Here is a 10,000-nt window from a genome sequence, read left to right on the forward strand (position 1 = left end):
ACGTTTTTACAAACTGGTTTCTGCTGGACGTTAATTAATGATTTCCCCAGTGCATTCGGATACGTGAAGATGAAAGGGCTGGAGTGGCCTAAGGTTTTTGTGTTCTCTAGTAAATTGTCTACGTGAAGGATTACGATTTTCTTTGTGTATTTTTCCTTTGCTTTGTTTTCCGTGGGTTTGTAAAATATGCTCTTTGCTTTATGTATGGCTTTATCTATTATGTGCTTGTGGGTATTTTAACAATGAAGTTTATTTCTTATTGTTTCAAGTTCTTTGTTAAGAAATTCTGGGTAGCAAATTCTCAGGGCTGTAAGAAATAGGTTACATGCATAGCATAGCATTCCGACAACAATGAGCGCCAGATTTAAAGCATCATTTACCTAAATGCTTTTTTTCTCCACGAGTTTCATTTGATCAACAGGTGATTTAAGGTCATTAACTTTCAGATATCAAACGGAGGAATAGATCGAAGATGTCCCGCTCCGTGGTCGTAGGTCAACGTGAATGTTATGGTCGCATTTATTGTTGGGACTGGCTCTTCAGTTCCTCCTTTTTTCATCTGCTGATGGCCTTTGATCTTGTTACAGTTAAGATAGAGTTAAAAATGACATTCAGAATACTATTGACCTTCAAGGGAGACTTTGCAGTATTTATTACGGAAATCCCTTGGCGTTAATCAAAATCAGAAAGGGGGTTCTTCAAGCAAAAAAGAGCACCACAGCTCATTTTACCTTTGATGTGAAGATAACGACATGAAGAGATAAAGAGCTAGGAAATAACGTAGCGAAAAGACTGCATTATTAGAGCTAACAAGTTATAATTCATGATCGCTTTCCTTGACAGTAGTTATTAGGTTTCAATCCAGCAATGTGCGATACGTAAACATTTAATAATAAAAAAATAAAATAATAATAATAATAATAATAATAATAATAATAATAATAATAATAATAATAATAATAAGTAACAAAACGTATGGGGACATTTAGATTCGAACTCAGGTCATCCATTATGGAGCATTTTATATGAATGCTAAAGCAGCATTTAATTCTGCATGCTGATAAAATGTATTAACAGTCCATCAGATATTAAGCAAGAGCTGATATATATTTCGCACTGCCTGAACACCACCCTGTTTTTTCACTTTTCGGGACATGATGCTCTGCATCCAGAGGGTCGTTGTGCAAAACTATGTTTTTTATTATTTTTTTTTTTTGGAACACATTTGACGGCATCAATAAGGGCCATTATGCAAAACCATGATTTTTCCTTTCCTCTTTTCGTAAAATTTTGTACGGCATCAAGAGGGCCGTTGTACAAAACCATGATTTTGCCTTTTGTCTGTCGGAACATGGTTGACGGCATCAAAATGACTGTCAGGCAAAACCATGTTTTTTACTTTACCTGTTCGGTACAGGTTGGACGGTATCAAAAGGGTCGTTGTGCAAAATTATATAACAATTTAGACACATACCGAGGGTGCATCCTTGTCCCTGGGGCTGTCTTCTGAACAAAGTCGACTCAACACCATACGAGGATGATTGCGTAATGATTTTAGTCTGCAGCAAGATTGCTATTGAGAAGAAAATTCTAAAAGGGTTTCCCTACCCATTCCTTCATGAAAAACTTTGAACTCCTGTTGTAACAACATCTTGGCCATAGAGGTCATGGGTTAAACCAACTTAAATATGCACAACATATGTACGTACATTTTACACATGTACGTTTTAGTAATGTCTGGCTCTTTTGTTCTAGATAAGACTTTTACAACACCCCTGCCATATTCACTATTCTTCAGTAAGAAGGAAATTGTATCAGCACTAGTACAAATTGATACTTGGGCATGAGGCACGACTGGAGGCAACTTTAATTACGAGACAATAGAAGTGTGAAAGATTGACGATTGGGTTGTCCCTCTATAAACCTTCAACCATTGGCGATTGGATATCTTTCTATAAATCTTTAAATACTGGCAGTTCGGATGTTCCTCTATAAATCTTTCAAGATAGATGATTGGGATGCACCTCTATAAATGTTTAAAGATTGACAATTGGAATGTTCTTTTATAAATCTTCATAGGTAGTCAGTTAGGAAGCCCCTTTATAAATCTTTAAAGACTGACAGTTGGAATATACCTCTATAAATCTTTACAGTCAGGAAATTTGGATGCCCGCTATAAATCTTTAAAGATTGACAACTGGGATGTTCTGTAATAAATCATTAAAGATAGCCAATTTGGATCTCCCTCTATAAGTCTTTAAAGATCAACAATTGGGATATCCAGGTATAAATCTTTCAAGATAGATAATTGTGATGTCTCTATAAATCTTCACAGATTATCAGTTGGAATATACATCTATTATCTTTTATGTGGAGCGGAATTTAACTAACGAAGGATATTAGCAAATCTACATGGTAATAATAATTAATGCTCAAGCGGAATGTGAGGTGCAATGTGGTTGGACGCACATATGTATACATATATATATATATATATATATATATATATATATATATAATATATATATATATATATATAATATATATATATATATATATATATACATACATACATACACACACACACACACACATATATATATATATATAAATATATATATATATATATATATATATATATATATATATATATATATATATATATATATATATATATAACAGCACTAGGTCATTTGGAACTGAAGACTGACTATGGGTATGAAAGAAGAAATTTTCATGAAACGTTTATAGGAAGAAATTCGAAACTCTTCATGTCACGTCATAAACTTAAGTTAAGGCTGACAGGCAAATATGGGACAGCAGTACTATAGATCGTTTCGAGCTGATCTCTCCCAACTACTTGGAATAAAATCTCCCGCGGACGAGGCGGCGTTTGTTTAATTGACAACAAGGTGTCAGGAAGTTAAATCGTTAATTGCTCGTTGATTTCTATCAAGATTCTGTAGTGAATTTATAAAGTACCGTTCATAGAACGAGCCCCAAGACCATTCAGAATGAATAATGTATCTTTAAATTCATGAAATTCGAAGTGATTTTCGGTACATAAGGAAAGGCGTAAACCCATGCGGATTTTCATGGTCTGCCTCACTGAAGGTGGAAAAAACCATGCGATACAGGGTTGAACACAGTCCTCTGTAAATAGCAGAGATGCGTCATTTACTCCCAAAAAAAGTTTAGAGCATATGAATGATATATTAAGAATTTTCAATATTGGTACAAAGGCTTCATTAAGTGCATGTTATTCAAATGTGCTTTCATCTTTCTTTTTTATGTTGATGGCTGAAAAATCATGACTCAATCGTGTGCATTTTGTGAGATGTCACTGAAAGTATGAACGGGACTAAGAAAATCCTAGATTAATAACAAAATGTATTTTCATCTACTTTTTTCTTCCTCAAAATAATGTACATCGCAATATAAGCCATGCTTCACGGAAAGACAAAAATCAAGCATACATATCTTTGTTCAAGAAAGAAGACTCGCTCACCTCACCGCCTGCAATAGGATACTAATGGACACAGCCTTTTTCATATCATTATTCTCATTCTTATGTATTTGTCTGATTGTCCCAGTCATCATTTTTATAATATCAGCAGTAATGAGTAAGAAGCGACCTTCAGCAGGTCATCACTTAGCCGTACGTCAGGTTAGATCTTGTTCCTTTACGGAAGGATCACTTATTTACAGCTCTTTTCCCTTGACGACGATAATATAAAGGTGGGTACACACGTGCGAACCGAACCTTGTATTGTAACCGATTCTTGTAACAAAAACGCAAGTGTGGACGGTTCCTCGAACCCGAACCCCGAACCCGCGAGGTTCGAGGCTCGGTTCGCCCTCCGTCCCGCCAATTGTCGGTTTTTGGGCCCCGCATCAAAGGGAGGTCTCTTTGAACGTTATGCCATGTGTGGACGGGGCCTGTATTACGCGCGTAACAACAGAGGTTGCTGAACTTGTTAACACCGACTATGAACAAGACCGTCCATAGTAGACGTCCCATTGTTTTGGTTTGTTCAGTCAGTAAACGTATATGTCTACCATGGCTGATTGGCTGATTGAAGTGACGAAGAGGTCCTTCAATTTATTAGCTATTACGAAGAACAGACTTCTTGGAATCTCAAGTCAGCGAGTAATTCCCGTCCACTATTTCTACCCTTCTAGTATATAACCTTGATTGCCACCATCTTCTTTTATTTCGCTTCATCTTCGTTAAATAATGTGTATAAATGTACGCGGCAGCTGCTACCTTGTGCATGGTGGCCATCGTCCGGTAAACAACCCGGACAGAGACAGACTGGTGATCGCAGTGGATTGAAATGAAGTTAACGTGCTTAACGTGGTTACGGTTCGTCCTCTACATTTTGACACCTTGTAACCGTATATGCGTAACTCAGTTACGCATACAAGGTTCGGCTCTCACGTGTGTACCCACCTTTATAGGTGAGCTAGTAACACTTCGACCCCCTAGGTTTGCCTGCTGTCTATATATAAATATATATACATATATATAATATATATATATATACATATATATATATATATATATGTAGATATCTATATATATATATATATAGTAGATATATATATATATCTATATATATATATATATATATATATAATCATATATATATATATATATATATATATATATATATATATATAGTATATACATATATATATATATTGATATATATATATATATATATATATATATGTGTGTGTGTGTGTGTATGTGTGTGTATGTGTGTGTGTGTGTATGTAATCAGTTCGCACATATTTCCTGTAAACATAATTATGTTTAACTTTGTTCGTTCTCCACACCCAATTTTCCACTTGGAATTTCCGTAAACAAAGACAGCTTTGTTCAAATTGTCTCTCGGTTTCGCAGCAACATTTTGTCCCTGTATAAATCTGCAACGTGAATTATTATATTTTTTTAATAATAATATTCGACAGCAGTTTCATTCTGTCTATACAAATGCAAGTATTGAAATACGAAGACTGTCCAGTAGATGGAGAATCTACGGATTTATCACAGCATATTTTAATACCCTCACTTCGAATTAAGATTCTTATTTTAATTTAGATTTAGAACGAGAGTGTACTCGTTTTTGCTGTCGAGGTGTCGCAGACGATCAGTTTGTCTGTCTGTCTGTCTGTCTGTCTCTTCCAGCTGGCCCTTCCCTCCCACGCGCCGCCCGACCTCAATAGTCCCAACATTCCCGGCAAATTCTCCTCCTCCTCTTTCCTTCTCTCCCTCCTCCCTCTCCCTCTCTCCGTTTCTCTTCCAAGCGTTCTGCTGGGTGTGTGGGCGGCCTCTATCAAGTCAGAAGAAGGGAGGAAACTGGAGGGGAGATGAAATGGGAGTGAGGAGAAGAGTCTACGAGGACAGTCAAGAGAAGGACAAAAGAAAAAAAAGACTAAAGTGACACGAGAAAGTCCACTGAACAGATGGTTAGACATCTTTCAAATAACATGTTTGGTAATAAACCTTAATTAGGAACTGAATCTGTGGCAGAGAAGCAAGGGCCAAGGAGCCGCAGAAAATGGCGAGGAGGCCGCTGAGAGACGAGGTGTCGTAGAAAACCGTGACCCATCTTAAAGAAAGGAAAAGATGAAGAGGAATTAAGATTCTAATGAGCTCGTTCTCAGAATGCGAACACGTAATCACGCATGAGTACGTGATAAAAGAGAGAATAAAGGGATTTGGAGTCATAAAGGGAAGCCTCAGACTCACCATGGAATAGCATCGTCTATGACGATAAAGGTTCTTCTATGAGGCTTAATTATGATTTTGGTGCTTAAGGAGCAGTTGCGCTGGGGTGGTTGGGTTGAGGAGAGGGGGCGGGGGGGAACTTCGAGAGGAAAGACGGCAAAAAGCAAAGGGCAGGCGAAGTGGATGTGTGGGAGGCGTGTGACTTCCCTTTCCATAAAGTCTCCACTTACGTGTACCTGTCGAGAACGACTCTTAGTATAATGTCATGCACACCAACGTCAGAATACATTGCAGCTTCTACTCTCTTTTTATTTTTTTCCCCGGAGAGTGAGTAGGTGGGCGCTGATCTCTTTGCCTTTTGATTTATCACTGTCATCAAATGTATCATTTCGTGGCGATGCTGACGATATTTTCCTCTCATTTTTCCCACAAGAACTCTTCTCTCCGGAGGCAAGTCTGCTGAATCGTAGTTGAAAATAACAGCCAATCAAAACATATGTGTTATAGCAGCAATGAGCGATAGGACATATTAATATTAATGATAATAATGATACAGAGTCACTTGACCAAACAAGCCGGTCGCCAAAGACTATTTGTGCATCTCTTGACATCAGTTGAGCATCATTTGTTCGCCGGCAGGTGTAGATAATGATACTTGCAAACCACAACGAACTTCACACCACACGCCAGGAAAATTATCCCTTTTTTTAATATTTTTCGGCAGAATCCAACCGAACTGCTTTGTCCCCTGATCTACGTCATCAATATATTCAAAGCATATACAGAAAAACCAGTTGTAAAAGTATGAAGTCCCATCGTATTCTAACCAACCATTTATCTTACAGATCGGGCATTTAAAATAATTATAGTAATGATACAAATAATTCAAACGAAAAACAATAAAGGTTTTTGAAGCTTAAATAATAATAATAATAATATTAAATGATAGCCGTCTAAATAATATTCATATTTTGCAGTTTGATGTCCTCCGAATTCATGATATCTAAACTGGGGTAAATATTTTAATCTTTCCGACAGGAAGTTGTATACAGGTACTTGGGAGCTCATTCCTCCGATGAATAATTTCCCCGAGGGGACGCTGTTCTTGGCATCTGGATTCTTGCAAGGCTTCTGAATTCAGGGAAGTCACTTCCCTCACCTACTACAGCAGTATAGCCACAATACTTGTGTGAATACGCTAGCCAGGTATTTGAGAAAGCTAATGAATTCATTGATTCCCTTTTACACAGACACACACACACACATATATATATATATATATATAATTATACTATATATATATATATATATATATATATATATATAGATATATATTGTGAAGTGGATAGATAGCGCCTCCTCTTTCAAAATCGAACTCTAAGAGAAGACAGAGTGGTAAAGATCATTTCGTTAAACCCCATTGTTCTCTGTTGATGTCCACGGTGCATTTAGAACTTGGTAGTTAGCTGACTGTAGTGGTTGTTATCTGGGATGGAGAATGGCATTTGTCTGGCAGCCGCATCTTAGAAATGCTAATTGGGAATTGGTCGGATGCTATTCCAGGTGTACATTTTTCGGTTCTTACGAAATCTTTAATCTTTAAGAATTGATGATGTCAACCCTACGCCCTTCTAGGTTCTTGCACCGACCAACAGCAGTCGAATAACTGCTAAATGCGTAACTCCGGGTTTAAGTCAACCGTGTTCCAATGGATTTTTCAACAAACGGGTCTTGTCAGTTTCTCCACTCCATTGGTTCCATCTCCTGACTCTAATTTATGGGGAAAACTCAGCCACTGGACCATTATATATATATATATATATATATATATATATATATATATATATATATATATATATATAATATATGGAAGAAGCAATTTTGCCGGTTCCGGTAAAATAGACAAAGATGCTTCTAAGCCTATTTTGCCGGTTCTGGTAAAATAGATCTCAGGTTATTTCCTTGAATATTTTTATTATATTAATGCTAGTAAGGCTAGAAAATACAAAACGGATTTAATAAAGAGATTATTTATATTTATAATTTTTAAGACAATTTTGAATATTTTTCAGTACTAATTGTTGAAACATTAAAACCCTTTATTTATAATTACATATTAAAAGAAATGCATCTGTCTCCAATATTGAGGCATAACAGTCTCTGCAAATCCAAAACTTGTCCTTGGGGATGGTTCTTTCACCAGTGTACTTCAGGTGCAGTCATTGAAGACAACAGCCACAGGCCACGGAATCCATCTTGTTCAAATCCTGCCTACAGAGCACACACCCACTGTGCTGACAATCTTAAGGCTCCATACACATGCTCCACAGCTTTCCAATCATCTTGAACAAATTATCTGCTGATCTTATGGATTGAAACATTATCATCCAGGTATGCTGTTAGTATTGAAGAAGGGTTTTGTTCAACAGTATTTTCAGAGAGAAGCTCTCCACCCATAGTACGGACGACATCTTTACAAGTATCTATAGTTCCCTGTCATTGGATGATTTCTTGATGAATGGAGTTGGCTTATCAAGTCTTGACTTTTTATTGGGAAGTCCTAGAACATTATTGTTTGACCCTTTAATTTTGGAGGCAATGTGACACTGTTTAACGAAGGATTAGCAGGTTCTGGAACTGCACAGGGCTCTGAAAGTGTAGGTGGTTCTTTTTCATCTTCAGCTGCAGGTAATTCTGTATCGGTAGGAATTAAATAATCATCCTTCATATCTGGTGAAACCTCCTGTTTTGTGTATTCAGTCATGTTGAAGTTATAGTCAATTTGCATGTCAATTGGTGGTAATTTCCACAATTACAGCCAGTTAGTTCTTTGTAATGTGCGTCGCATTCTTCCTCAGATTTAGACTATGCTAGCTTCTGAATGATCTCCAAAACAGCCGTTTTCTCACCATCAGTAATACCCAATTTCTCAGTTTTAATTTTTCGTTTGAATGTTCTAAGAACATGATAAAGATATATTTGAAGGTTAGCGTTTGGAATTAATTCAGAGAATACATTTCTTTCAACCATATCGTTGTCTGTTAGTATAACTGTCTATTTTACCAGGACCGGAAAAATAAGCTTAAAAAGCATATTTGTCTATTTTACCGGGACCGGCAAACTAGCCGATTCTTGTATATATATATATATATATATATATTATTATATTATATATATATATTATATATATATATATATATATATATAATGTATTTTTATGTATGTTGTATGTATGGTATGTATATATATATATATTTATATATATATATATATATTATTTAATATAATATATATATATATATATATTATTGTATAATTGTATATGTATGTATATAATATATATAATAATACTATATATATATATATATATATAATATATATATATATAATATATATTAATATACATTCTAACTGCACATTTTGCATTCCACAAAATATGTTAAAATAACCTTAAAATAACGCCGAGAGTAAGGAAGCAAAGCTTAACCTGGATTCTGATTTTTTTACTTCTGGCTTTGCGTCAGTAAAGGTAAGAATTGCATTCAGTTTCCCTTGTGATTCGCTTTTTTAGCTTCATGGCTTATGAGAAAGTATCGTAATTTTGGAAATATATCATATAAAATTTACAGTTTATAATAATAGGCCCAGATTTAGTCATCAACATATTTAATTCTCATCATTTACAGATTTCTTTTTTGATGGAAAGATATTGGCATTACTTAATATATAGATAGCGTTTGTAAAAATGATATGATAAAGGTTCATGTTTTACTAGACATATTTATTTTTGGGAGAAATGAATTCCTGGAATGTTCCAAATTCATTTACTGTAGAATACAATAGCCTGATATCCTCTTTAAGATAATAAACGAAAGTGTATAACTATTGAGGGTCAAATCAAAATCCCTGACCACCGGAGTTTCTATAGAGGGTGAGCGCAGCAAAGCAAAGCCCACGGCCTGGTATTACAAGGTGAATAGCCTTTTCTTGCTGGCAGTTCCAGATTAGCTTTTGCTGAAGAGGAGAAGTGCGTCGTTACCTGCTGATTGGGTAACATGTGAATCCCGAATGGATAGCTTGGTAGTTAAACGGGATTAGCTATTGTGGCTCATCCAAGGACTGGAATGGACGGTGACTGGAACGGAGCCAAAGCCTGTGGACATGAATGAGAGAATTCTGCCATAAACGAAGACTATTTTTAGTCCTTTTAGTCATTTATGATGGAAAATCCTGCTGGAAGAGAAGAGCGATTCACCACAATGG

General features: G+C 35.9%; 1 protein-coding gene across 2 annotated transcripts in view; it reads left to right on the forward strand.

Moving 5' to 3' along the window:
* Positions 1 to 10,000, forward strand: part of LOC135207249 (serine/threonine-protein kinase meng-po-like) — a 105,834-nt gene that overhangs the window by 77,885 nt on the left and 17,949 nt on the right. The gene's annotated exons all lie outside the window — the stretch shown is intronic.

Source organism: Macrobrachium nipponense, chromosome 32, assembly GCF_015104395.2.
Source record: "Macrobrachium nipponense isolate FS-2020 chromosome 32, ASM1510439v2, whole genome shotgun sequence".
Taxonomy (NCBI): Eukaryota; Metazoa; Arthropoda; class Malacostraca; order Decapoda; family Palaemonidae; genus Macrobrachium; species Macrobrachium nipponense.